The 27,218-nt window shown below is 36.3% G+C and overlaps 1 pseudogene; it reads right to left on the reverse strand.

Moving 5' to 3' along the window:
• Positions 1 to 26,774, reverse strand: LOC126940276 (methylcytosine dioxygenase TET1-like; annotated as a pseudogene).
• Positions 26,775 to 27,218: the final 444 nt, after the last annotated feature.

Genomic DNA, 27,218 nt, shown 5'->3' on the forward strand with positions numbered 1-27,218 from the left:
TCAGACCCAATGGTTATAGGGTGTATGTATGTGAGAGCATAAGGAATCGTGGTGACAACATTGTCATGGGTTAATGTTAATGCTTTATGAGAAGAAACTTGGTTCAAATAATTTCCTTAGAGGACAGTTCAGGACCTTCAACAGCTTCCTGGTCTTTTTGCTTTGAGACCTTCGTTTTCTTATTCTTAGCTTCTTCAGTCTGAAATTTAATCTTGTTTAGTTCAGGACCATGTTGGGGCTTATTCAGGTTTTTGTGCTGGTGAAAGACAAGGAAGAGGTTAGTTGATTGACTAGGGTTTAGGTGCTCACAGGAGCTGTGTGAAGCTCTCACAGGGCACACTGAATCAAAACTGAGCTGTGCCGTGACCACCCAACCAATATTTGCAGCCAAAAAGATGTGCTCACTCTCTGACCAACACTCACCTAGGTGGGACAATTTCTCTTCAGCAGGTGACAGGGGGTCGTCAGACAGCAACTCGTCTGATAGAGGCTCATTTGCTTCAGAATGCTTCTCATCTTCTTCCATCAAAGAGGCGAGGTCTTGAGAAGAGGTGAGGAAGGGGTGCTGCTCGCTTGGCTGATGAGAAGTTAGTGGCTCAGTTAGACCAGTGGGAGGCTCAGAAGAAACCAAGGGCTCTGTCACAGGAGGAGACAGAGTGGGGAGAGAAGCCACTTCACCAGGCTGTGCAATTCTAGAGCATTCTGCCGCAGCTGCATTGGCATCACTGAGCCTTCCAGAAGGCATCGTGCAGTGAGCAGTGGGGAATGCTACTTTTTTCTGAAAACCTGTAGGGGACTGTTGCATCCTTCTTCAATAGAGCTGAATGGCTGACGCAGTCTTCGGGGACCAGCAGAAGCCTGGAGATGCAGTGGCCTTTTTCACTGGGTGATGAATGGATGGCATCAGAGAAAAGGCTTTAGTGTTGTGGCCTCGCAAATCTTTTAGGATAAAATAGGCTTCAACTTTACTTTTTATTTTAGGTTGCACGGTGTCTGTTTTAATTGAGAAAACTGGCAGCAGTGAAGCCTTACTGATGTTTATTGTTGCTGAGTTATTCTTCCACTTGATTTGGGGAATGATTTTTGGCTCCACTGCCCTTATCTTATGTGCGAGAACCTCCATCATCATCACAACCCTCTTCTTCCCTTCTTCCCAGAACTTGGGAACAGGCTGAGTGAAACATATTCTTTTTTTATTTTTATTTTTTGCATCAAGGTGCCAGGACCTCGATGGCCCCAGATTTGATTTTGGCTTCCATTCCCTCCCTTAAGCCAAACTCATCTGAAAGTTTATACAGAAGTAGCACATGGAGCTGTTTATCTTGAGGAATAACACCCAAAGAGCAGTTATCTTCTTGAATGAAAGTACAAACCACAGTGCTTCCATTATTCATGTTGTGAATGTCTCTGTGGGGCTGGGCAGAGAAGTCCAGGCAATCAATGATGCCAGAGAAGGAACAACTATCCTTGCTGCCAAGCTAACATTCTTGTGCAACATTTTCATGTTCCACCTGATTTTGGTAAGCTAATGGAGCATCTTGCTTATAAATTGGAGCTAATTGTGTAGCCAAACTCTGTAAGTTATCTTCAAGTTTTTTTCCATGGCCTCGTGTTCCACACAAATTTGTTCTAGTTTTATGCACTGTCTTTCTGGATTATGTCCTTTAGTAATTCTTTCATAGTAGGTATCTGAGAGAGCTTGAACCAATTCTAAATTTTCTGGAGCTTGGACCTCTCCCAAACTTACCCCCATTAAAGTACATGCTCCATGAACAGCCAAAGGAGAATGAAGCATGAAGCTCCACACATCTCTGGATCAATTCCTTGACATGTACAGGTACAATTTTAATGGAGGGTGCATCTTCGGTTGGTAGGATGAATATTGTATGACCTTAGATTCTTGGTGGGCTCTGTGTACAGCTAGTCAGCCACGGGGAAACGAATGCCATCTCACACCATGATGAGCATCACTATCACAGCAGTTGGACCGTGGTGGTCTATACACTGCTAGACCAGAGGGCCTTTTCTGTATCATTGCTTCTTCTTAAAACCCACTTAATGATTGGACACCTATTACAGATTTTCCCTTCATTACCAGTATACACTACTGTTTCTATCCTTATTATGTTTCCTTTTTGACCATACCTATTCATCATGATTTCCCTGACAGCAGCAACACCTGGTCCTTCCCCAGGTGTATATAATATGAGCCTTTGGCTTTTCATGTAACTCGATCAAGACAGTTGCAGGTGGGCAGTTCAGAATCTTTAGTTATAGACATCAGGTTTTTTGTAGAGATAGATAGTAAAGAAGTTCATGGCATAATCACTAAAATTTCTCTGTGCATGCTCTGCTGTGGAAAACTCTGATGTTTCAACACTGGATGAACATACTTCCTCTTCACTTTTGGTAGAAACCGTCGTAATTCCACCAGAACATGTAATATTTACATTCTTAAGAGTTGGTACTGACTTTGGTAAAGGTGTCTCATAAGAGATACAAGGTAACGTTATCAGTCTTGGATGCATGAGTTGCTCTTTAACAGCAACAGTGGGCTTCTTTTTCCATCAATCTCCTGATGAGGTGGATTTTGTCTTTTTCTGGGTTGTGTTTTTTTGCTTTGTTAATGATGAACTATGATTATTTTGTATACTTGAAGGTGGTTTCTGTTGTATCATGCCCTTCCCCTGACTATATTTTTGCTGCACGTTATATGCAACAAGGCTTGTCAGTGTACTTTCAACTTTTTTGTCCTCTGGTTTTATATAATTTATAAATTTTATATTGAATTTAATTATTGAAGTAAGTTGTGTCAACTGTGTTGCAACATCTTCTTCAATTGGAGTATGGGCTACATCCTGACATGATAGGTCATCTAAACCAAATGTTTGCTGTTGTCCAGTAACTGGTTACGATACCCTGACTTATTATTTCTTGGTGACAACTGATGCAAATTCTTGCAACAACTGTCAACAGTAATTATACTTTGAGCAATACTTTTATTGGCATCACTCTTGGGGTGAATTTAATTCTGGTATAAAAAGAGATAACTGGATGTTCTCTGCTCTGATTCTTCATCATTCTCTGACTTTGATGGGGAGGAATTACCTGATAGGGCTTCTGAGAGCTGAGTCAAGACCTCTATGCCTATCACTTGCTCCAGTGTTAATCTCTTATCTTTCATAAAGGGTAAGAGACTTGGTTGAGATCCATCTTTTAGTTCTTTACTTGGTATAACCTCAAGAGTTTGTGATTTATCAACTTCATTGTGTGTACTACCAGGCCAGTTTATGTTGGAGTGTGAAGGATGTGGAATGGAATTGCAATTAAAGCCAGACTGCTGGAAGACTAAAACATTACTTCTCCCTTTGAGATGATAACAATTTGCATTAGTAGCAACGGAGCTCATGGCATCATTATGGTCTGTGGGTTCTTTCAGGAATTTATAAGATTGTTTTCAAATATCTTGACAAATTCTTCAATATCAGAGTTTTTAAATGACACACTTGTTTCAGTTGATAAATAGTGTACATGTTTAGTGCCATTTCTTATAGTCTGTACAGTTTTGGAGGTTTGTCTCTTGTCAACTTCAGAGTTTTTCGATTTTTCAGCCTCTGGGACATTAGCACTGAAATCTCCTTTGACATGATCAGTTAAAGGTAATTTCTTGTTGGACATCTCCACCTCAATGGCTATCACGCTGTCTTCAATTTTAATTATCATTTCAAGGGGATGTGGATTCAATTCCAATCCTTGTTCTTCCCCATCTACTGTAGTCCATGGATTCTGACTTGGGGACATTTACTGGTTTGTTGTCAAAATCTGCCTTTAAAACTTTGGGCTTCTTTTCCCTCTGGGGCCTCTTGATTTCCTTTACAACCTCCAAAGGCACAATGGCAGACAGTATCTTTTCCAGCTCTTAACATTTCCTCTTTTTACAGATCTGATGGCTGTTCTTTTTGTTCTTGCAATTAGTGCATTTACCAAAGTTGGACTTCTGCTGGTAGGATTCGCAGACCTCATATTGCTTTCATTTCCTTTTTTTTTTTTTTCAAAGTGGGTAATAAAGTGGTGTAAGAAGCAGAGATACCTACCAGTCGAACTGGCATAGTCACCACTGTGGTGTTGACAACATGAACCATGCTGGTTACGCTGACCTGGGAACTCCCTCTTTCTGAATCGCTGGGACCAGCCTGGGAGAGTTGGGCAATACCCAGTGAAGCATGGAAGAGTCTTTTCTCAGGGGCTATTATGAAACCCCGAGTGTTATCTGGCAGAAAGCTTATATGAACTTGCTTTTCATTTTCTACATTGCTTATAGCCATTGCTGGAGGTAATGATTTTTTTCTCTGGGGTTGATGATGATTGAGGAGTGCGTCCTGAGTCCAGAGGTAAAATCTATATAGCACTCTGGACTGCAAGCCCATATGAGACAGTGCCGTAGGGCTCAGGCCATCTGGGAGGAGCATTACAGGTAGCAATTAGATTTGGAGGAACAGGAAGGAAGAGAGGCAAGTATGGGACAATGCTCCCACTCATACCAAGGGTTTCTTTTTGGTCTAAGATAGCACCAAAGAGCTCTTCTTGACTGGAAAAGCACCAGGAATCTTTGGTGGATCTGGGGCCTTACCCAAGGCATTACCATGAAGTTCCCATTGATGTGGGATAGCACTGAAGATCTCTGTCCTAGGACAGAGGTGGTATTAGCAACTTCCTGTTGATTTGTAGTAGCTTTGAGGGCATCTTGATGATCTGGTTTAGCACCAAGGATTGCTTGTTCTTAGCCTGACAAAAGGAATTTTATTAGACATGTAGAGGATATAGACCTACCAAAAGCCAACCAGTTTCTAAGGTTCAATTCAGAGATAACCTTATTAAAACTGGAGGTGGGATAGCAATCATATTCACTTTTCATGGGATCCATGTAAGAATCAGATAACTTAAGGGATTCTACTCATTAACCCAACTCTTCTATTTGAATTCTGAGGTTTCCTTGAGAGATAACTTTTGCACTTGTTCTTTGTGGCAAAGGAGCACACACAGTGCCCTGAGCAAACAGTCTTGGGGAACCGCTAGTATCATTCAATGTTTCTTCAGAGAATGGTCCTTTACCACAGGATGTCCTTTCCAACGGACCAGAAAGGATCTCAGCTGAAGGGCCACGGAGGGTAGGGATATTGATTTTGGATCTTCAACCCTTTCATACCAGGACTGAGTTTTCCCTTGGCTCTTATCTTTAATGAAAGAGGGATTTTGTACCCCAGATAGAGCCTCTGTATCAGGAAGGATGTGAGGGTCCTGCATTGGGACCGAATCATTTTCTGAGCTTTTTACTCCCAAGTCAGTGAGTATCTTATAATCACAATCATGTAGCTTTTCTACACCCTTAGAAGGTGGAACTTTCTTGAAATTGGCTATGCCCAGTGGGGGTTGGGAGAGTCACCTGCTAAGAAAGGTTCTTCTTAGAGTCATTGTGAGCCCACTGCAGGTTAAGAACCCTGGGTTCTGAAAAGAAACCTCAGTCCTATCCCAATTCACATATGCTGTTCCAGCTCTTGTCAGAAAGCTTCTGACTGGCATGGATGGTTTAGGTTCTGTTCTTTTTCTTAGCATCTCTTTCTTGAATTAACTGCTTTAATTTTCCAGGACTTAAAGCCTTGACTGATGCCACATTTTCATTGGCTGTCTTGGATGCCTTCAGTAGTTTTCTGTTTTTCTTTTTGTTTGCATCTTTCTTCCTGACTAACCCGGAAGCCTCGTGTGGCAGGATCCAGACACAGCTACAGAGTAAAAAAATAAATAAATAAAAGGCACAGGAAATAGTCCTTTGTCCTTTAGAAAGTCTAACTTTTGAGGATAATCTGGATGCAGTGTTCTTGAGCTCATTCACACAAGGTTTTGGTGCTCACCAGTGCATTATGAGGGACACAGATGATCACCCAAAGAGAACACGCTAAGGGCATGGTTGTGGAGGGAGGTATCACAGAGTTCCCATGCCCTGTCTGGGCACACTACCTTCCCAGCAGCTCCAAGAGTTCAGCCACCCCAAAACTCATGAAATCTCCTAGCTCAAAAGTTTTTATAGAAAATAATCTCCAATGTGCCTATCCTGACCCTGCTCCCACTGCCATCCTCTGCCTTTCCCGGAAGCTGGGTCACTTTTTTGTAGTTTTGATATTGTTTAATATGTTGATATATTTTAAAATGCTAAAATAACCTTGTAATTGTGGGATCAATGAAAATTATTTGTGAAACCCATTCCTTTTTTATATAACACTAAATTTGTTGTGGTAATATTTTGATTAAATTTTTGTACCTATGTTCATGAGAAACATTGATCTTTGATTTTGATTTTGTATAATGTCCTGGTCAGATATTATGCTGCCCTTGCAAACTATGTTGTGAAATGTTTCCACTTTACTATTATTTAAAAGATTTTTGCTAAGATAGATCCGATTTCTTCCTTTAATATTTGATAGAATTTATCAATGAGTTTGGATATGAGCCTGAAGTTTTCTTTGCTGGAAATTTTAAATATGATTTATTTATGTAATGATTATAAAATTTTTCAATTCTCTGTTTCTTCCTAGTTCACCTTTGGCAATTATATACATTAAATAATTTAAATAAATTAAAACACGTAGACTTTTTAACTTACTAGGATGATTTTAAAACTAATATCCTTATCATCTTTTTACTGATGCCACATTTTTGTCTATGAATGTTGCAAGGATGCTCTTTTTGTACTGATACTGCATTTTAGTGCCTTCTCTCTTCCTTATGTGCTTGACATTGTCCAGGGTTCATATACTGTGTTAATTTCTTCATACAATCAACTGTTGGCTTTGCTAATTTTTACTATTTGTTTTCTATTTCATATTTTTTCCACTTTTTAAAAAATAGTATTCTATACTTTGTACAACATTCTCTTTTCCTAAATTCTAAATTTCTATAGTGAATATGTAGATAATTAATTTGATGTCTCTTTTACTTTCTAAATTTGTCTTGAAAATTAGGTTTTCAATCTAAACCATGGTGAGATACTATCTCACACTAATCAGAACAGCTATTATTAAAAAGTCAAAAAATAGCAGATGCTGGCGAGATTGTGGAGAAAAAGGAACATTTTTGTGCTGTTGGTAGGAGTGTAAATTAGTCCAACCCTTGTGGAAAGCAGTGTGGTGATTCCTTAAGGAGCTAAAAACAGATCTACCATTCAACCCAGCAATCCCATTTCTGGGTATATACCCAAAATAATATAAATCATCCTATCAAAAGACGCACACGCAGTGTACACTTGCTGCAGCACTATCCACAATGGCAAAGACATGGAATCAACTCAAATGCCCATCAATGATGGATTAAATAAAGAAAATGTGGTGATTATACATCACAGAATATTATGCAGCCATAAAAAAGAATGAGATCATGTCCCTTGCAGGAATATGGATGGAGCTAGAAGCCATTAACCTTAGCAAACTAACGCAGGAACAGGAAACCAAATACTGCATGTTCTCACTTACAAGTGGGAGCTGAATGATGAGAACACATAGTCACATAGAGGGCAACAACAGACACTGGGACCTACCTGAAAGTGGGGAGTAGAAAGAGGGAGACAATTGGGAAAAATAACTGGTAAGTACTAGGCTTAATAATCAGAATAATCAGATGATAACACAATCTGTACAATAAACCTCCGTGACACGAATTTACGTATAGAACAAACCTGCACATGTACCCTTGAACTTACAAGCTAAAATCAGAGAAAGTTATGCTTTCCTTCTAAGCACAGTTTAGCTGTATATTGTAAATTTAAATATTCAGTATTTTCATTATTATTTCAATTAGAAGTACATTTCTTAATTTCCAGACTTGGATAATTTCTAATTATCTTTCTATATTTAACTCAAATTTAATTTCACATAAAAGAAAATAATGTACCATTTAACTTTTTGGAAATTTGGTGAGATCTATTTTAAAATTCAACATTTGGTCAGTTGCTATAAATGTTCCATGAATATTTGGGGAAAAAGTGTATTCTAATGTCTTAGGTAAGTGCTATTTATATTATTTCTGCATTTGTGAATTTTCATAATGAGATTCTTTGCCTTTTTCCTGAAAAACACCATTCAGAAATTTATTTTATATTTGGCGGGATGGTTAGGTGTAGCTCTGGGGTAATAAATTTTTGCTAATTTTTGTTTGCTAAAAAATAACTTTACATCATTTTTGTGAAAGGTTATTTTCCTGTATATTGACTTTAAAACTGGCAGGGTTTTTGTTGTTGTTGTTGTCTGTTTTTTTTAACTTCAGCATGTTGAAAATACTATTCATTTGCCTTCTGGAATTCAGTGTTTGTTTGGACATACCAGCTGCCTGTCTCATATGTTACCTTTTGAGAGGAATATGCCATTCCCATCCCACCCCCACCATCTTTGACTACTTTTAAGATGTCCTTTTGTATTTGGCTTGGTGTTTTGCCTATGATGTGCCTAAGTGTGCTTTTACTTTGTAGTTTTGCTGAATGTTTGCCAAGATTCTGAAATTCAAACTTTGTGTATTTTTTCAATTTTGTTCAATTCTTAGCCCTTATTTTGTCAAATATATCTTAATATATTGTACTCCATTCTCTCTGTGTTCCTCTTTTGGGACTCTAATTACATTTTCTCACATTAGTCTCTATGTTTCTAACGTTCTTTTCCATGTTCTTGATCTTTTTGATCTTTGGGCGATATTTTCTCCTGAGCTATACTCTATTTCATTTTTTCTTTATACAGCTAGATCTAATCTGCTGTTAAACAAAGCCATTGAATTTTACTAGTTTTCAATTATGAAAAATTCTTTTTGTCTTTAAATTTTCTGGTTATCTCCTAAAATTATCAAACCTGCCTTTTCTTTCTTGAACATATTAAGTGTAATTAACAGTCTGCTTCCAGCAACTCTATTCTATAAATTCACTATCCTGTTTTTGATTATCAAAATTTGTCTTCAATGTACCTGGTTATTTTTCATTTCTTGTCAGACATCACATACATATGTATATATGATACGTATGTAATTTAAAACTTTGGATATTTAAACCTTCCTACCAAGAATATTTATAGTTATGTCATCTAGAAAACTGGGGTTTTGGACTTTAGCAATATCACTGACAATTTAGCAAGATTATTTAGAACTGAAATAATTTTTAGCTGGTTTTCAGATCTGTGAGAGTCATACTATTTCCTTCTTTTCTCTTATACTGTACTTTTAAATGTTTCAACCTAAATTCAAGGTATTGATAGTTAATCTCCCCCTTTCAAACCTTTAGTGGGGCATGAAATCCACTTTTATTCACCTATTGGAAGTTGGCAAACTACATTTCCTTCTACGTAGAGCAAAAGGCAAATCTGGCATGCTGCTGTTCCTATACAGTTCTATTAGTGCACAGTCACTAATGTATTCACTATATTAGATTAATATCAATAGTTTCGTAAATATGACTTTTATTAAGTAAGCTGTACGCTTAAATTTTCTAAGCCTGACTTTGTATGTTCTTTTTAAAGTGACTTTAGTAATGCTTTGCAGAATTAACTTGAGAATTAAATGAGATGACATACACAACATGCCTACCAGAATACGAATCTCCATTCTCTTTTATTTTGTTCAAAATAAGATGCAGGACAATGGGCTACTGCCCAGCTGCAAATTAAAATTACTGGGAGATAATGCTTCCTGCAGTAATTCTAAATGCCTAAAACAGACCCACAGCAATTAATTCTGAATCTTCCAGAGTTAAGCTAATGTATCTCCAAATGAATCCTCTGTTCATTCATTGTTAAAGACCACTGAAAAAGTAAAGTAAATTCAAGTTAGATCTGGACTCGGATTTTACCCAGCAGCGTTTGTGCGTGATCTTAATCCAATTTTAATTTATCACTCATTTTTCCAATTTAGAAAGCACATATTACACGCAAAATTGCTAGAAAATTAACAAGCAAAATGTCAGTTTTCAGACACATAATAGTTTCTCAATAAATTGAAGCTTTTTAAAAATTCCTTTCTTTCCTGACTTAAATTTAGATTTCCATTGCTCTATAATTCTATCTTGATCATCCTCTCGAGCTCCAGATTTCCCTCGAGTTTTGCAAGGCTTACCTATATCGTTGTTCTTCTCTTCAGTTAATAGTTCTGGAGGCTTTTCTTAATCAGCAAAGCTAAATTAGCCATTCGTATACAATGATTCTCCTTTTACTTAGTCCTTATTTATATTTGTCATCTCACTTAACCTTCTATGAAATCATCTTTGTTTGTGAATGTTCTTATTTCTATTTCTCACTATGCAATATGAGTCTTATCACATAGCTTTTGGTTTAAACCTAATGCCTAGAACACATTATGGCTTAGAATGCATTCAATATATATGTAGGTTGAATGCATTAAATTCTGATTTAAAACTACAACTAAAGAGTATAAAAGGATAGAAAGAATGTGTAGTTTTCTAATTCTATATAAAATTCTTTAACAGCTCAATTACGTCTTCATGCCAATCTGAAAACTTGTCTTATGTTTTTTATAAAAAGGTCTTCTTCTTGAGATGAGAACCTATTTATTAGGCATTTTGATTAATTTAGGACCAAAAATAAATAAATCAATAAGCAACTTTGCCCTGTTGACTACAAAAAATGGCTGACAATAGCAAAGCAGTTAAGAAATATCTTGAAACTGTTAGAGCTATGTTTGTGCAGTGATAAATCTAGAAAAGCAATCAACCATAATAGATATGAGTTTATGCTTTAGAGTTAAAGACAATTCCAGCTGGGCCTCTGCAGCAGAGGCACTTTATGCCCAACTCACATCCCTGGGAACTTGCTGTCTGCTTTGGTTTGCATCCAGCTGGCAGGATCTGCATGTGTATACCTGATGGCTCTTTTTGCCCACTCTTCTTCTTGTATGAAAGGTAATACTCCCCACATGTGATTGGCCCAGGAATTAAAATTCACAAAAGATTGCCTCAACTATTGACTTGGTCATTGCTCTAAAATTAATTCAACATCCTTTTCTCCCCCTATGATAATTCCTAGGTGTGGCATTCACAATTCTCAGATTTTCCCCATGATATTAAATTTCAGTGGCCCACAAAGTTAGGCATCTTATGGTGAATGCTTTACTAAGTGAATTTGATTTTCTCTGTCACTTTCTTACTCTACCTCTAAGATTACCTGCATTTCTTAAGTAAATTGCTTGTGCTGAAACTTTAATTTTAGGCCCTTCCACTTCCAAACTGTAATTTTGGATGAAGAAATTATCTCATATTGCCCTTGTTTGCTCATCCGTAAAACGTAGGTACAACTTCACCCATATTACCATTTTGCTGTAAGGTTTAAATGAGTTAAGATGTATAAAACACTTAGGAGAGAGCCTGGCATATATTAAGTATTCAGTAAATGTTATTAGTCTTTTTATTGTCTGATTTGACTTTGACTAGTGCCAAGTGCTCTGTACAGGTTCTCTATGAAATTTTTACAGCCACCTTATACTGACACTTAAAGAGGTAAAGTAACTTGCCTGGAGTTACAGGGAGGACTTGAAAATGAGAGCTGAGCCCATGTGACCTCTGAGCCAGTACAAATTCTTAAACAATTTCATCGTTATTTTGAAGTTTATCTTTGAGTTTGGTAACGTATTTGGTTGATCATAGATATCTGATGAGTAGACAGGTAAAGAAAGTACATATCTCATTAAGTTTATAAAAATCAGTTTTTAAACTTTAGTAGGCATAAAATTCGCTTGGATTTTCAAAATCAAATTTCTAGTCCCTTTGATTTTATTTATTTATTTTTAGAGACAGTGTCATGTTCTGTTGTTGTAGTATAGAGTGCAATCATACCTCACCACAGCCTCAAATTCCCATGCTCAAGCGATCATCACGTGTCAGCCTCCTGAGTAGCTGGGACTACAAGGGCACACCACCACTCCCGACTAATTTTATTTTTTTTGTAGAGACAGGGTCTCACTATAATGCCCAGCCTGGTGCTGAGCTCCTGACCTCAAGCGATCTTCCCACCTCGGACTCTCAAAGCCTGAGGATTACAGGTGTGAGCCACTGGGCCCTGACCCTTTGATTTTAAAACCAAATTTTACACTTATCAGCTCAGCTCTGATTCAACTGGTAGGAGATGATATTCCCATTTTTACAAGCACTTTGATTCTTAATCAAGTGCTACACAAAACACATTAGGAAATGTACTGATAATAAAAACACAGATATTTTCAGACTCTGATCCTGGGGTTACATTAAAGGTCTAAAAAAACCATTAAAAATCTGACTCTTAGAACAGATTTTGTATAATGAGGCCACATTAGAATGAGACATTAAGACGGTTTTTAAGTTGTTTTTTTCTTTTTTTTTTTAATACACTGGGATCAATTGGATCTTTTGCAAAAGAAAGGTTGGTTTTACTCACATTGGATCAATATATCCTATAGTTTTCTTCCCCCCAAAAATTACAAAATAAAATCACTTTTTAAGGATCTTGCTTACGGTTACCACATAGAATCAGTGGGAGGTCCAATCACTGCCCTTCAAGAATAGGAAGAAATAGCATTGACAGTATGAGATGATTGGACTTTCTGTATTCTGTTCTGTGTACAATTCCAAAATTAAAGTGTAGTCATAAGTTTAGACTTCTTGGAAATGCATACCTGTTGCCTCCGTTCCAGAGTTTTATAGCAAAAGAATGTTTATTAGAAGATGTTTTAACTCTCAGATTATTTGATCGTCCTCTCTCCCCACTAGATCCCAAATATCTCTGGATTTTCCGGTAGAGTCACCCACTTGCTTCCTCTCACTGGTAAATAAATGAGACGCTGCAAGCACTTCTGTTTCCCTTCTATATCCGTAGGGAATTTGTTTCTCTTAAATGAAAACAGCAAATGGCTACATTATTTAAATTGTGACTTTGTACCAAGCCATCATTTCAAAATCCTCAAGACTAAAAAAATGTATAATGCAAGAAAACATGAAAAGCAATTAATGTAGTGAGACTATTTTGTGTCTTTCTACCAAATCAACAAATACAATTTAAGCCCATTCCTGTTCCTTTTTTTCCACTTTCTCTCGCAGTTGGCAGCTAGAGTGTTTAAGTCAAACAATAACTGGATTATGAATGTCTGCCAATTGCTTTCATTTTTTTGCTAACAAACACAATTTTTAGATTCCTGGCTGAGTCAATAAGTTCCTACACTGAATGGAAAAATTAACCCATGCAGATTAAACTGAAAAACACCACCACCACAGTTTGGTAGCACTAGGAGATTTCTGAATTATTTTGTACTTTCATATAAGGGAGTGAGACTTATCATTGAAAAATACTGAACATTAGAAACATGTGTCTTAGTCCTTTTGGGCTGCTATATCAAAATATTATGCACGGGGTGGCTTATAAACACAAAGATTATTTCTCACAGTTCAGGAGGTTGGAAAGTCTAAGATCAAGGTACTGGCAAATTCAGTGTCTGGTGAGAGCCCATTCTCTGATTTGTAAGTGCTGCCTTCTAGCTGTGCTAGAAGTGAAAGGGACTAACTTGCTCTCTTTTCTAAAGGCACTACTCCCTTTGTGAGGTCTCTGCTTTTGTGAACCAATCATCTGCCAAAGGCTCCACCCCCAACCCCCCCATGCCATCACCCGTGGAGTTACAATTTTAACATATGAATTTGTGGGGTACGGATATTTACATCACAGCACTATGTAGTCAATATACATTGCATTTATTATTTACTAATTTATTAATAATCATGTATTAGTTTTTGCATATCATCCTATTTGCATTTGCTGATAATCTGTATTTTGACAAAAAATTATTTGCAGAACAGAGTACAGTAACCTGATGTTTTTCCACTTCTTGCTTGTGTACACAGTAAATTTACTAAAAAAAAATAAGTTGATGAATAATATTTAGGCCATCTGATACTTTCTGAATCACATTAAGCTCAAGTTTTACTCTAATGCTGGCATAAGGAACAAGGAACTGTGAGATAATTTTATAATTAGGTTCATTTTGCTTTGTCAGTAACTAAACTTTTAAGACAGTACAAGGAAGAATTATCTTAAGCAGAATTGTTTTCTATAGAAAAAAATGTCATAGGCAATCTTTACTATTATCTTTATGACCAACACAGATTTTTATGTGCAGTTATAATTTGATTCCATTAATTAAACTCTGTATAAAAATGATAAGAACATCTCATAGACAAAAGAGCACTGACCTACTTTTTGGAACGATGGTTTCTCAAATGTTGTCCCAGTAGATTTCATGAAGTTTACTCAGAACTGGATAATGATAAAAATGCAGGATGAAAAGAGCTTAAAGGTAGTACTATTGGGATTTGAGATAAAAGAACTAATTTAAACTGACAACGTAGTGAGCATTTTACCGTGGGCATGATGATGACAACTGGATCTGATTTTCTTGTTTGTTGCAATTCCAAATTGGGTTGAAATTCATTATCATTGGATTGAAAAGAGAGATGGAATGAGAGTAAATGCTATGAGAAAGATAAATATCGAATACTTATAGTATTTACATTGCGAAAGTCATTGTCCTTAAGACTGTGAGGAATAGAAAGATAAATGATCTCGGATAGCTAATTCAAAGAGCTGTTTACAATCAGAGTTTCTCATTATAACCTGAAACTGTGTCATTAGGAACATAAGGAGGGATAGGTGCACACATATTTTTACTGGTATCCTATAACTGGGGTATTAACTGTGTGCTCCATAATAAGTAATTGTCTTCACTTAGTCTGAAAGCAAGGTCCAAATCTTTGTAAATAGCATTATTCACAGCTACACCAATTGACACGTATTGACATGGAAATAAATATTCGTAATAATCTCTAGAAGAAAGAACACTAGATTTTCTCATGGTTTCTAGACATATATAACTTGAAGAAATATGGGCAAGAGACCGTTATGTTATATAAATGTTTTTTATTGACTGGAACCCTGAACAGTTTTTGAATATTTAGCTACAGTGCCACAAATTCCTCCAGCAATTTAATGATAAGCAAAACAATGAAATACACAGGTTTTGATGTGTCAGACTCTTCGTACTGTTAACGTACGGACAAAAGTGACATCATTTTCACCTTAGAGGAAAATATGTAGGTTTGTGTTAGAAGGAAAAAAAGATCTCCTTTTGCATTTTTTAAAAGGAACATTTTCTTCTCTTTTTCTTCTTTTCTTCTTATTGCTCCTCACCCCTCTCTTCTTGCTTATTCACATATTTATCAGAATTTTCTTTAGCACCATAATTTATAAGAAATATACCTAGTAGTTCATCTGTAATACTCTTCTACTATTTATTATTATTATTATTATTATACTTTAAGTTCTAGGGTACATGTGCATAACGTGCAGGTTTGTTACATATGTATACTTGTGCCATGTTGGTGTGCTGCACCCATCAACTCGTCAGCACCCATCAACTCGTCATTTACATCAGGTATAAATCCTGTTCTAAATTTAGAGATAATAAGAATTGTAGGATAGTGACTTGATCTTTTGTATAAGAATTGAGTTTTACAGACAAAGAAACACTTAGGTAAATGAAAAATTACCATTATGATATTTGGTGCAATGAAAACATCCTTTCTTTGACCCAAATATAGATAAACATAAAGGGTATGTGTTAGGAATTTACAGACTTAATAGTGATACTACTAAGCAGAAGCAATCATGATGGACTTCATAAAGACGACATCAATAACCTTAAGTTGAGGGTCTATAGAGGGCTGAATAAAAAGTAAGAACCTATGGAAAGTAAGAATCAATGCTTTTTTTTTTTTTTTTTTTTTTTTTTTTTTTTTTTTTTGAGACGGAGTCTCGCTCTGTCGCCCAGGCTGGAGTGCAGTGGCCGGATCTCAGCTCACTGCAAGCTCCGCCTCCCGGGTTCACGCCATTCTCCTGCCTCCGCCTCCCGAGTAGCTGGGACTACAGGCGCCCGCCACCTCGCCCGGCTAGTTTTTTGTATTTTTTTTTTTAGTAGAGACGGGGTTTCACCGTGTTAACCAGGATGGTCTCGATCTCCTGACCTCGTGATCCGCCCGTCTCGGCCTCCCAAAGTGCTGGGATTACAGGCTTGAGCCACCGCGCCCGGTCAAGAATCAATGCTTTAATGCCTGCTTTGGATTGAAAGCTCAACGTATCCTGTAAATAAAACCAGGATCTGTACATTTAGCTGGGTGGGTATTGGTTTCTGAAACTATGGGTTAGGACCAAGTAGCTACTCCCACTGTTTCTGTTCCAAGCTTACATCTGGAAAGATTTCAGAGTTTACTCATTAGTGAAAGAAGTAGAAGTGGGGGTAGACACAGAACATCTGCCTGACAAGAAGCTGTGATTTTCACCTTATAAGCAGTATTACATCTGGGTGCAGCTGGAGAGACCCAAAGGAGTGAAGTCATAGATACAAAATGGAGAGCTTATACAATCCTTAGAGCTGATCTGTTCGGGGGGAAAAAAAAAATCAAAATGAGTTCACAAAATATTTTAAGATGCAGGAAGCCCAGTGCCATGCTTGAGTTAAGGTTGATATGATTAGTAACAGTTTCAACAAAAGAACAAATTTATGCTTGATTAAATTAGATTAGTAGCACATCCCAGAAAAATTATGTAAAGGTATCTTTTAAATATCCATAGTTTAAGCAGGGAAGAAAGATAATACAGATGAAATAAGTACAGGCATATAGAAAACATGGCCATTAAAAAAAATAAAACTATAGTCATTGGAAAAAATTATAAGAACTCTTAAAACTGCCCACAGTTGAAGTTAGAATTCGCCAAGTAGACAATATAATTGAAGAAATGTTTCAAAATGAATCCAGTAAGGTAAAGGGATCAAAAGAATGAACTAGTTGCAAGATATAAGAGATCAGGAGCTTACAAAGCAAAGCAGCATCAGGGGAGATCACGAAACAGTGAACAGTGACTCACTGAGCAGGTTAAGTGTCAGAAAACAATTTGAAGTCAGAGAAAGATATAAATCCTCATATCTGAAAACTGGATGTATGCTGAGAAAGATGCATTTTTAAGCTTGTACACACTGAGTCCAGGAAACAGAGAGAGCAAAGAGAAAAGACATTAGAGGGAAGAGTGAGATCAGCCACAACAGAAGGGCAATGAGATTAACTTAGTTTTCTTATCTGAGCAAAATATACAGAAGTAATGTCTTTAATATACTAAAAAGTCAAACCAGTAATTCTATGATAAGCTATATTTTTCTTCATAAGTGAGACTGCAATAAAAACATTTTAGTCTTAAATTGCAAAAAAAAGTTTACTGTTTATAGATCCACTGTTATTAAAGTACATAAACCAATAAAAACAACAGAGGGACTAAGATTGGGAAAGAAAGGCGCAAAACTCAAGAACAGGCACAGAAATTATTTCAACAGTTACATAAATCTAGGTAATAATTATGAGATTATAATAAAATATTATTTTAAAATATTATGTAAATAAAATACTAAAGCTCAAACAGAAGTTGGGGAATTGTGATTCAGTAGGAAGTTAAAGTTGTTAGGAAATCTAAAGTTAAGACATATGTTAATAATAACACGACAATCATTAAAAAAGTAAAATTAGAATGGATACTTTTCCAAAACGTTGTGAAATAATAGAAATAAAAAACACTAGATAAATCTATCAAAATCTGAAAAGAACAAAAGTAAAGAAAACATATAACCAAAAAGATAAAAATAAATCTACATTCATCAGTTATCAAATTAATAGAAATAAACAACTATATACTGAAATTTAAAATCAGAGACTCTCAGGTTGAGTTTTTTAAAATTCAGGTTGATGTTCTTTATAATTAATTACTGAGTTAGCCAATACAATAAATTGGTTAAAAGTGAAAGTTGGCACTGAAAACTAGCTGTTGGAATATCGTTAGACTGGTGAGCTATATGAGAAGACAGGAATTGTCAAACTTTGCCTTGAGTCTCCTACAAAACTTCCAGGGGCCTCGTTTCTGGTCCTCTGTTTATTCCATATTTTTAAGTCAATGATTGTCAGGTTGTTGTCCATATGGCTTTCTAGCCTCTGTTTAGTTGAAAAAAACCAAGACACTGCAAATGACTGTTCACTATGATGGCCTCTCTTTTCATTAGGAGATGTCTATGTTAAATCTGTAGTTTCCTTCTGGAATTACTTTACTCATATATAAATTATAAATTTGTGCCATTTTTTATTTTATTTCATTATTTTTTGAAATGGAGTCTCACCCTGCCACCCAGGCTGGAGCGCAATGGCGCAATCTCAGCTCACTGCAACCTCTGCCTCCCTAGTTCAAGCGGTTCTCCTGCCTCAGCCTCCCAAGTATCTGGGATTACAGGTCCATGCCACCACACCCAGCTAATTTTTGTGTTTTTAGTAGAGATGGGGTTTCAACATGTTGGCCAGGATGGTCTCAAACTCCTGGCCTCAAGTGATCTGCCTGCCTCAGTCTCCCAAAGTACTGGGATTGCAGACATGAGCCACGGCATCTGGCTCCATTTTTTACAAATGACAAAATTCTCATTTTAAATAAGAATGATCATTTTAGGCAACATTTTTACATGTCAAAACCAACAATTAGTGTATTAAAGAGAAACTCAAGAAAAAAAAAAGAGACTACTAAATATTAAGTAGTCAGCTTCTTTAATCTGTATGTTGATATTCAGAAATACAATTCTAAATCCAAGATATCACTCAAACTCTGTGTTTTCTGAAACTTGCCCCTCGTGTCTTTCTTGCTTGAGCGTAACACGTGTATAGTTTTTTTATGTCCTTCCGCTCCTTTTTGTGAACTTCTAAATTAACTATACTTTATTATTCCTGTTTTCTCAGGAAAGAACCATCACATTATAAAATTGCTAGATCACAAGGTGAACGGTAGATCTATAGAAGTTGAATATAAATTTCAGATCTAAGAGTCAAGCTGAAAGAACTGTATTTTAGAAAGACAGACATTTTCTGTAAAATTTAGAATTTTGTTAGATGTTCAGTTCCTAGATTATTAGATATGTCAACTTATTTACCCATTTCCATCTCTGATGAAGAAAAATGATGAAAATCAGCAAGATAGGAAAGAAAAGATTTAAGTAACCCAGCTTTGCAAAATTTTGAAAACTGGCTTTATAGGGTATGCAAAATAGAATATAGACTCCATAAGGACATTTTAGACACCTTATAATTGTGGGAAATTTATGAAAAATCTGTATTTATAATAAATCTGTAGAACAACCATGCTCTAAAGGGATGTTTTGAATATTTCCAAATGGATATGGTTTTTTACTGCATAGATAGATAGATAGATAGATAGATAGATAGATAGATAGATAATGAATGATAATATTGCATTTATTTTCTGGCGATGTCCTTAAAGAAGAAGGGTACCATGCAGCAGTTAAAAGAAAACACTTAAAAATGTGGACGCGTAGATAGATTTGAAATCATATCAAATGAAAAAATAATGTTGCAGAATGATACAAAGACAATGAAGCCATTTATGTAATTTTAAAACACAAATAATAATATATTGTACATAATTGTATATGTAGTGTGGAAAAGAAGAAAAATATAGACAAGAATAATATACTCAAGAGAAAAATTTCTTTGGAGATAGAATAAAGGCATAGGTTTGTGCTGTTTGTCAAAAGAGATGCTGATTTTATGAACAATTTTATTTTGTTTAGAAACATCGAGGGGTCTGGGCACTGTGGCTCACACCTGTAATTCCAGCATTTTGGGAGGCTGAGGTGGGTGGTTCACCTGAGGTCAGGAGTTCGAGACCAGCCTGGCCAACATGGCAAAACCTCGTATCTACTAAAAATACAAAAATTAGCCACACATGGTGGTGGGCGCCTGTAGTCCCAGCTCCTTGGGAGGCTGAGGCAGGAGAATCACTAGAACCCAGGAGGCAGAGGTTGCAATGAGCCAAGATCACACCACTGCACTCCAGCCTGGGCGACAGAGCAAGACTCTGTCTCAAAAAAAAATATATAAATAAATTTAAAAATAAAACCATAAAAAACATCGAAGGAAATAAGACACTAAAGACAAGCTTTTTCACTGGTCAAGATGGCTCAGTGTGCTTATGTTTAAATGTTTCCCTGCCCAAAACACATAACACTAATAGATAAAGAGGAAACCGGAAAGTTTTAATGAGAGTTACAGATAAGACACACATATCTGCAGGCCATAAAAATATACACCAGAGTGGTGAACAGACTAAAGAGGTAGGCTTGCTAAGTTTTTTTTATCCAAAGTAGTATAATAAATGTGTTTAAAATATTTCTTTTAAGATGGGATCCAACTTTTTTTGTGGGAAGTCAGAGACCAGGAATATGGTTCTTCAATTTACAAAAAGATGATGAAAAAAATACTGGAGATAAATTCCTCTTGGAGCTAAATATTTGGGCACAGAGAAGAACACCACAGACAGAACCTTAAGACCAAGAATAGAGCCAAGATATTCCTTAGTCCTGTTGATGCAAAACAAAACAAAACAAAAAGTCAGATTACTTGGGACACACTTGTATTCAAAAGAAGCGATGCTGAGTACTTGATGTGATACAAGGAATTGCAAACCATTGGAACCATGGTGTGTCTCAGAAGATGTCAGGAAGTACTTGTTAGAAGATGAGAGGAGCATTAAGTGAATTGGAAGAGAGTGCACAGAAATGGGAGTCTGTTTGGAGTCAATGCTGTCAGCAAACTGGTGAAGATGCAGTAATCATTCAGGGTAGTTGGGTGAGAGGGATGCTTGATCACTTATTTGGTTGCATTACATATTTGTTTTCATGGTTTTTGATTACAGAATATTCGTGTTGTTGTCTTGTTCCATCATGATCACAGATAGACCATGTCGGTTGGTATTCTGTCAACATTTTTTTTTTTTTTTCAGCACGGCAACTTAACAGCCTCACTGATGGGAACTAGAATAGATACAAGATGTCAGCTGTCAGGACTGCACTTTATTTTATTTATTTATTATTTTCTCATCATTACTATACTGATAAATCTAGAACTGTTTCTAGATGAGGGCTACACAAGATTTAGTGTACTCATTACATCACAAATTTAAGGAGAATGCACAAAGAAAGGTGGAGATAAGAAAAATATAAATGAATATGAATGCTTGGCTTAATTAAAATGTGTGGGCAAACCCAAACCCTCAATTCCACAAAGAAATGTGATAATAAGGAAGATAAACAAATTAATAATAATTCATGAAATGCACTCCAATTATTTTACTGAAAGATTTTGAATGGCTGCTTTAGGTACGTATAGGCAATTTAACAAAAAAAAGAGGTCATAATTTTCTTAAAAATTAGAAAATAGTGACAGTTATCAATTCTGATATGAGGATAAAAGTGATTTATTTTATTTTTTGTTATACCCTCTTGCTCTACCATATTTTTTAAGTTTCTCAAAAACAAGTTTCTAAAAATGATGGAGGAGGGATGCAGGGAAGTGCTGGATAGAGAAGGGCCGGGTCCCTGTAGAGGGACACACAAACCTAAATGAAGAGAGGCATTTCTGTTTTCATGCCCCAAAAGTTGCCTTTTGGCATGCCATACACCCCCATTCCGTGTCCATAAAAACCCAAGATCCCCTAGTGGGCACAGAAACAAACAGCTGAACATTGAGAGAAGCAGAAGAGCAGAAGAACACATGGACAGACACAAGCAGACACCAGCAGACCATGGACGGCCGAAGGACGTGGAATTCAGCAGGGGCCATGGGAGGAGAGTCCGGAGGCTGGGCGGTCCAACTCTGGGGGAGGACCACCATCCCCTTCCATCCCCTTTCTGGCTCCCCATCCATCTCACTGAGCTACTTCCACCACTCAATACAACCTTACATTCATTCTCCAAGTCCACATGTGATCCGATTTTTCTGGTACACTAGGGTGAGAACCCAGGACACAGAAAGCCCCCTGTCTTGTGTGTAAGGCAGAGGGTCTAATTGAGCTGCTTAACACAAGCTGCCTGCTGCCTGGAGAAGGCAAATTCGAAAGAGCTCACCATAACACACACCCACTGGGGCTTCAGAAGCTGTAAAAACTCAACCCTAGTCAAGGCAGTGGAGTCAGAGCACAAAAAGTACTGCCCATGGCCTGCCCTTCTGCATGCTCCCCCAAGGGGTTTGGGCAGCAAGGCACTGAAGGAGCGAGCCACACCCCTGTCACAAGCCCTACGAAGGGAATAAGAGAACATCTCTGGTTTCAAAAACATGATGGGATAATTGAGCACCCAGCATGTATTTAGCATCTAGAACCAGAGTGCCATTCTTGTTATTCTAAGTTATAAAGAGAGATGATATGATCTTACCCTCAAGAGTCTTACAGCAGAGTTGAGAAGACACAGCTAACAAAATATACAGTGACAGGGAAATAAATATAGCACAGAATTTTACTGAATAATACAGACCTTATACATTCATTAAAGATACATAGAATTAAAGAAAGTTGCATCACTTTAAGTCATGAAAAGTGATTTGTTTTTCAAATTTTGGTCAAAAGTCAAAAGAAATCTATGGCAATCTAATGTGGAGAAAACAAAATATTCTGCATGCTTATTTCTAGAGATAGTGTTTAATTTTATCACAATTACTGAACGTACAACATGTGTGCTAACCTTGCCTATGAATTAATTTTTCAACGGTTATGTAAGATACATGAAAATAAAAGATATATTTTATTATTCTATTTAATAAAATTTTATATTTAAAATTTTGTTTTTACACTTTATATTGTTTCATATTTCTTCCACCGTGTCTTTGTGTAGTTAGTTATATTAAGTATATATGTAGCAAATATTTTCCCTCAGTTTATCCATTTTATTTTTTAAAATTGTACTGAATGCAGCCCCCAATGCACCCTTGGGGGTGAAGGCACCTCCTTCTCGGTTGCTGAGAGGGTGGAGGCACCTGTTTTTCTCAATTTCTGGGAGGGCCACTCTGAGGGTTCAAAGCACAGTGCCCTCCCTGGGTTTCCCTTGACAAAAGGGAGCTGCCTCATTCAAGGAAAAGTTTCACTCCCTGGGACCACTGAGTGGGTGTTGAGGGAGCAAAAGTCCTAGACCCATTGCTTCAATGTGAGACAGCTTTGAGGGTCAGCTTCAGTGCTACCCAAGGGATGGGCTCACACTCCGCATCCACTCTACTTCAGCTTAACTTCTTCCTCTGCCCAATCTTGCTTTTTTTTTATCCTTTAATGACTTTTGTTCCAGATAGCAGCCCCTAAAAATCTTCTTGTATACTAAGCATCTTCTTAAAAATTGTTTCCAGTGAATCTTTCTATAAAGAAAGAAACATAATAAAATCTACAATCTGTAAATGGAAAGGAAATCTTGCACAAATTTGAGTGCAATTGGGATGTTTTTCTTAACGATTCTACATTGCTAATGTTTACTAGTTATCAAATAAATCCTTAATTTTCTGTATATTGCATTTATACATTTTAAATCTAATAATAAATATTTTCCATTTTAAATAGTTTTTAATTTTTGATTTTTTCCTCCATTGAAAAATTCAAATAAAGATACAGATTTCCTCATCTATTCCCTAAAATATTTTATCAGAGGAAATGTAAAATGGCTTCTGAGGGTAAGATAATAAAAACAAAAGGAAATTGCACAATCACTTCTTTCATCACAGAAACCTTAAAAATATTTAAAAAATCATGCTATAACTAGCAGTCTTATCAAGATTTCATATAATAAATGAAAACATAAAAAGACTTTTCCACTATGTGTAGCATTTTGTTTTCACAGACATAAAAAACAGGTTATGCTTTTGTTGACTCTTAAAATATATGAAACAAAAATTCAAGGTCTATATCCTTTGGTGGCCAATCAGTATATTCATCCATGAATTGTTTTAATAGCTTTATTGAGATTTAATTCACATACTGTAAAATTCACTCATTTAAAGTATACATTAAAATTGTTTTAGTATACTGACGTATGCAACCATCACCACAGTCACTTCTAGAACATTCTTTCACCTCAAAAAAATCTCCCTGTCCTATTCCTTTTAGCCATCACTTCTGTATTGTCTGTCTCCCCGCTGCAGTCTTAAGCAAACACAAATCTGTATTCTCTGTCTATAAATTTCCCTATGCTAGACATTTCATATCAATGGACTGATTAATACGGTCTTTTGTGACTGGTTTCTTTTGCTGAGCATAATGTATTTAAGAGTTCTATGTTTTGTAACATTTATTAATAATACATTATTTTCATTGCTAAATATTGCTTTCTAAACCAATTAAGAGAAAAAAAGTCTTTAGTGGTGTTCATTGTAATTATGTAATTACCTTTACCAGTGCTCTTGGTTTAATCCTGAGAATGAGAGGATACGCAAAACAGTTTTTCACTTCTAGAAACTCCCATAAGTTTGAGAAAAGAATTTATAAATTCATAGGTATTATAGTAGGGGCTGTCACCTAACCATAGCGAGTGATCCTTTTAATTAGGGGTTTGGTAAAGGTCTCAACATGCAGGTGCCGTGAAATAACTTTTATGAGCATGAGAGATATTCCAGGAGCATCTGACAAGATGTTTGCAAGAATGTCATCTTTCCTGAACAGGATAAAATGGTGTTGTGGCTGCTCCTTGCATCACAGAAGGACAAATGTCAGCTGTGCGGTACACATACCCCAGATGAGAATATATAATAAGAAACTATGAAATATGGTTGTATTTGTTTTATCCACATTATTTGTAACATGTAGTATTTTCATTTGTGTTTATTTTCTGTGTTTCTTAGATTAAAAAAAAAAGAAAATTAAATGCTCACTCTCCTATTTAAAGTTCTTGTTTTGTTGTCACCTGAGAAGTTGTAGAAAACTTTAAATAAAATTAATCTCAGCACTTTGGGAGCCTGAGGCAGGTGGGTCGCCTGAGGTCAGGAATTCGAGACGAGCCTGGCCAACCTGGTGAAAGCCCATCTCCACTAAAAACACAAAAATTAGCCGAGCATGGTGTCAGGCATCTGTAATCCCAGCTACTCGGGAGGCTGAGGCAGGAGAATCACTTAAACCCTTGAGGTGGACGTTGCAGTGAACCGAGATCCTGCCATTGTGGAAAAAAAAAAAATAATGAATGTTATGTTTTCCTTAATGCCGGTGTGAGTGAGGAAACACAGTTTTCTCAAAAGAGTAAAACATATTTTTAAAATTTTACCTAATTGAAAATCTTAGGATAGTTAAATAAAGAGAGTAAGAAGAAAAAGTAGAAATATTTTATTTCAGATACATTTCAATATTTCACTACACTCAACCAAGTCACTAAGGTGGCAAAGTGTTCCAGGGCCCAATATAGTAAGTATCCAGAGTGTAGTGTAGAATGTAATGAAATTCTAATTGTACAAAAAAGTCATATTGGAAATGACTGAAAATTTCAAATGAACCTGTATAAGTCCCCCTCCTCCCAATGTACTCTTTTTGTAATAACTCTCACAATACTGATAAACCATTTACAAATGGTTAAAAATCATTTTAACAGATAAGAAATTAATTCAAATCTATAGACTTTACACTAAAATATCTGCAAAAATGAATATCTTGCAGAATTTTGATAACTGATCAAATTAAAAGTGGCATCCTATATGTAGAGATTTTTCCCTTATTCTACTCCAAGAAATTATGGTTTCCTTTTTAAAAGAATGAAATAGAAAATGTGTGCATTCTTTAACCTTGCTATTCCATGCTATGAATAGTAACATATTTCTAACAGTATCAATAAAACACTAATGCTTTGAAAATCAATGGTGTTAGAGAGAACTTCACTACAGCTTGTATAAGCAGCCATATGACAGGTTCTATACTATTTGGAATTAAAATAATTTCCTCCAAGACTAAAGATAATGATCAAAGAAAATAAATTAATAAATAAATCACTTTTAACTGTTTTAAAATTATTAATGATTTGTCATCAAGTAATTATTTGCATTCCAATTATTTTATTATTCATATTTATGATAATTTTGTGGTTAAGTTTATTTATCAGTATCAAGCATCTCAATATCACATCAAAAAGCTACAAAAATACAAAAGTGGAATCAACAATTAAGGTTACAATCCAACAAGTAAATTAAATTCTCAGATTCAGAATTTCCAAATCATTATTTGATTCACTGACTCTTGTGATAACCCCAAGACAGTCAGGAGGATAAATTATGGGCAAAATATTAGTATTACATGGTACGGTTGTCACAAATTGTGGGTAGGTACTAACTGAGACCACAGAATTTATGGAAAAAAAGAAACCTCAACTGTGTTTCAATTATTCCTGAATGCATAGTTTGGTTTCTAATACATATCTTGGCTTCCAAAAACTTTTCCATTTACATATTTTATGATTATTTTTCTTACTTGACTGATGATCAATTAATTGCAATAAATGGAAAGTAAGTATATAGTTACAAAACTAAGCCTCACTGGAAATTTGCCTTAGCAAATACGTTATTAAAACTAAAGTCATCATCATAACCATTTACCACGTAATATGGTTTGGCTGTTTCCCACCCAAATCTCATCTTGAATTGTAATCCCCGTAATCCCTACATGTCATGAGTAGGACCCTGTGGGAGGTAACTGAATCATGGTAGTGGGTCTCCCTTTGCTGTTCTCGTGATAGTGAGTGAGCTCTCACAAGATCTGATGTTCTATGAGCATCTGATATTTCCTCTGCTGGCATTCATTCTCTCTCCTGCCATCCTGTGAAGTGATGCCCTCCGCCATGATTGTAAGTTTCCTGAGGCCTCCCCAGCCATGTGAAACTCTGAGTCAATTAAACCTCTTTAGAAATTCCCTGACAGCAATGTGAGAAAGGACGAACACACCATGTTGGCATGAAACAGTGTGGAGGAGGAAAAATTGAGTGTGTGTGTGTGTATGTGTGTGTGTTGACCACGAATGCCTTAATATTACCAGCAGCTGGGCTAATCTTTAGAGAGGTTTCTTTCCGAATATAGTCCTCTGATTTTCTTTCTTTTTTTAAAAAAAGAAAACAGGCCAGGTGCATTGGCTCATGTCTGTAATCCCAGCACTTTGGGAGGCCGAGGTGGACGAATCACTTGAGGTCAGGAGTTCGAGACCAGCCTGGCCAACATGGTGAAAACCTGTCTCCATTAAAAAAAAAAAAAAAAAAAAAAAGCAAAAATAAGCTGGGCGTTGTGGTGCATG

The sequence above is a fragment of the Macaca thibetana genome, chromosome 17, assembly GCF_024542745.1.
Source record: "Macaca thibetana thibetana isolate TM-01 chromosome 17, ASM2454274v1, whole genome shotgun sequence".
Classification (NCBI taxonomy): Eukaryota; Metazoa; Chordata; class Mammalia; order Primates; family Cercopithecidae; genus Macaca; species Macaca thibetana.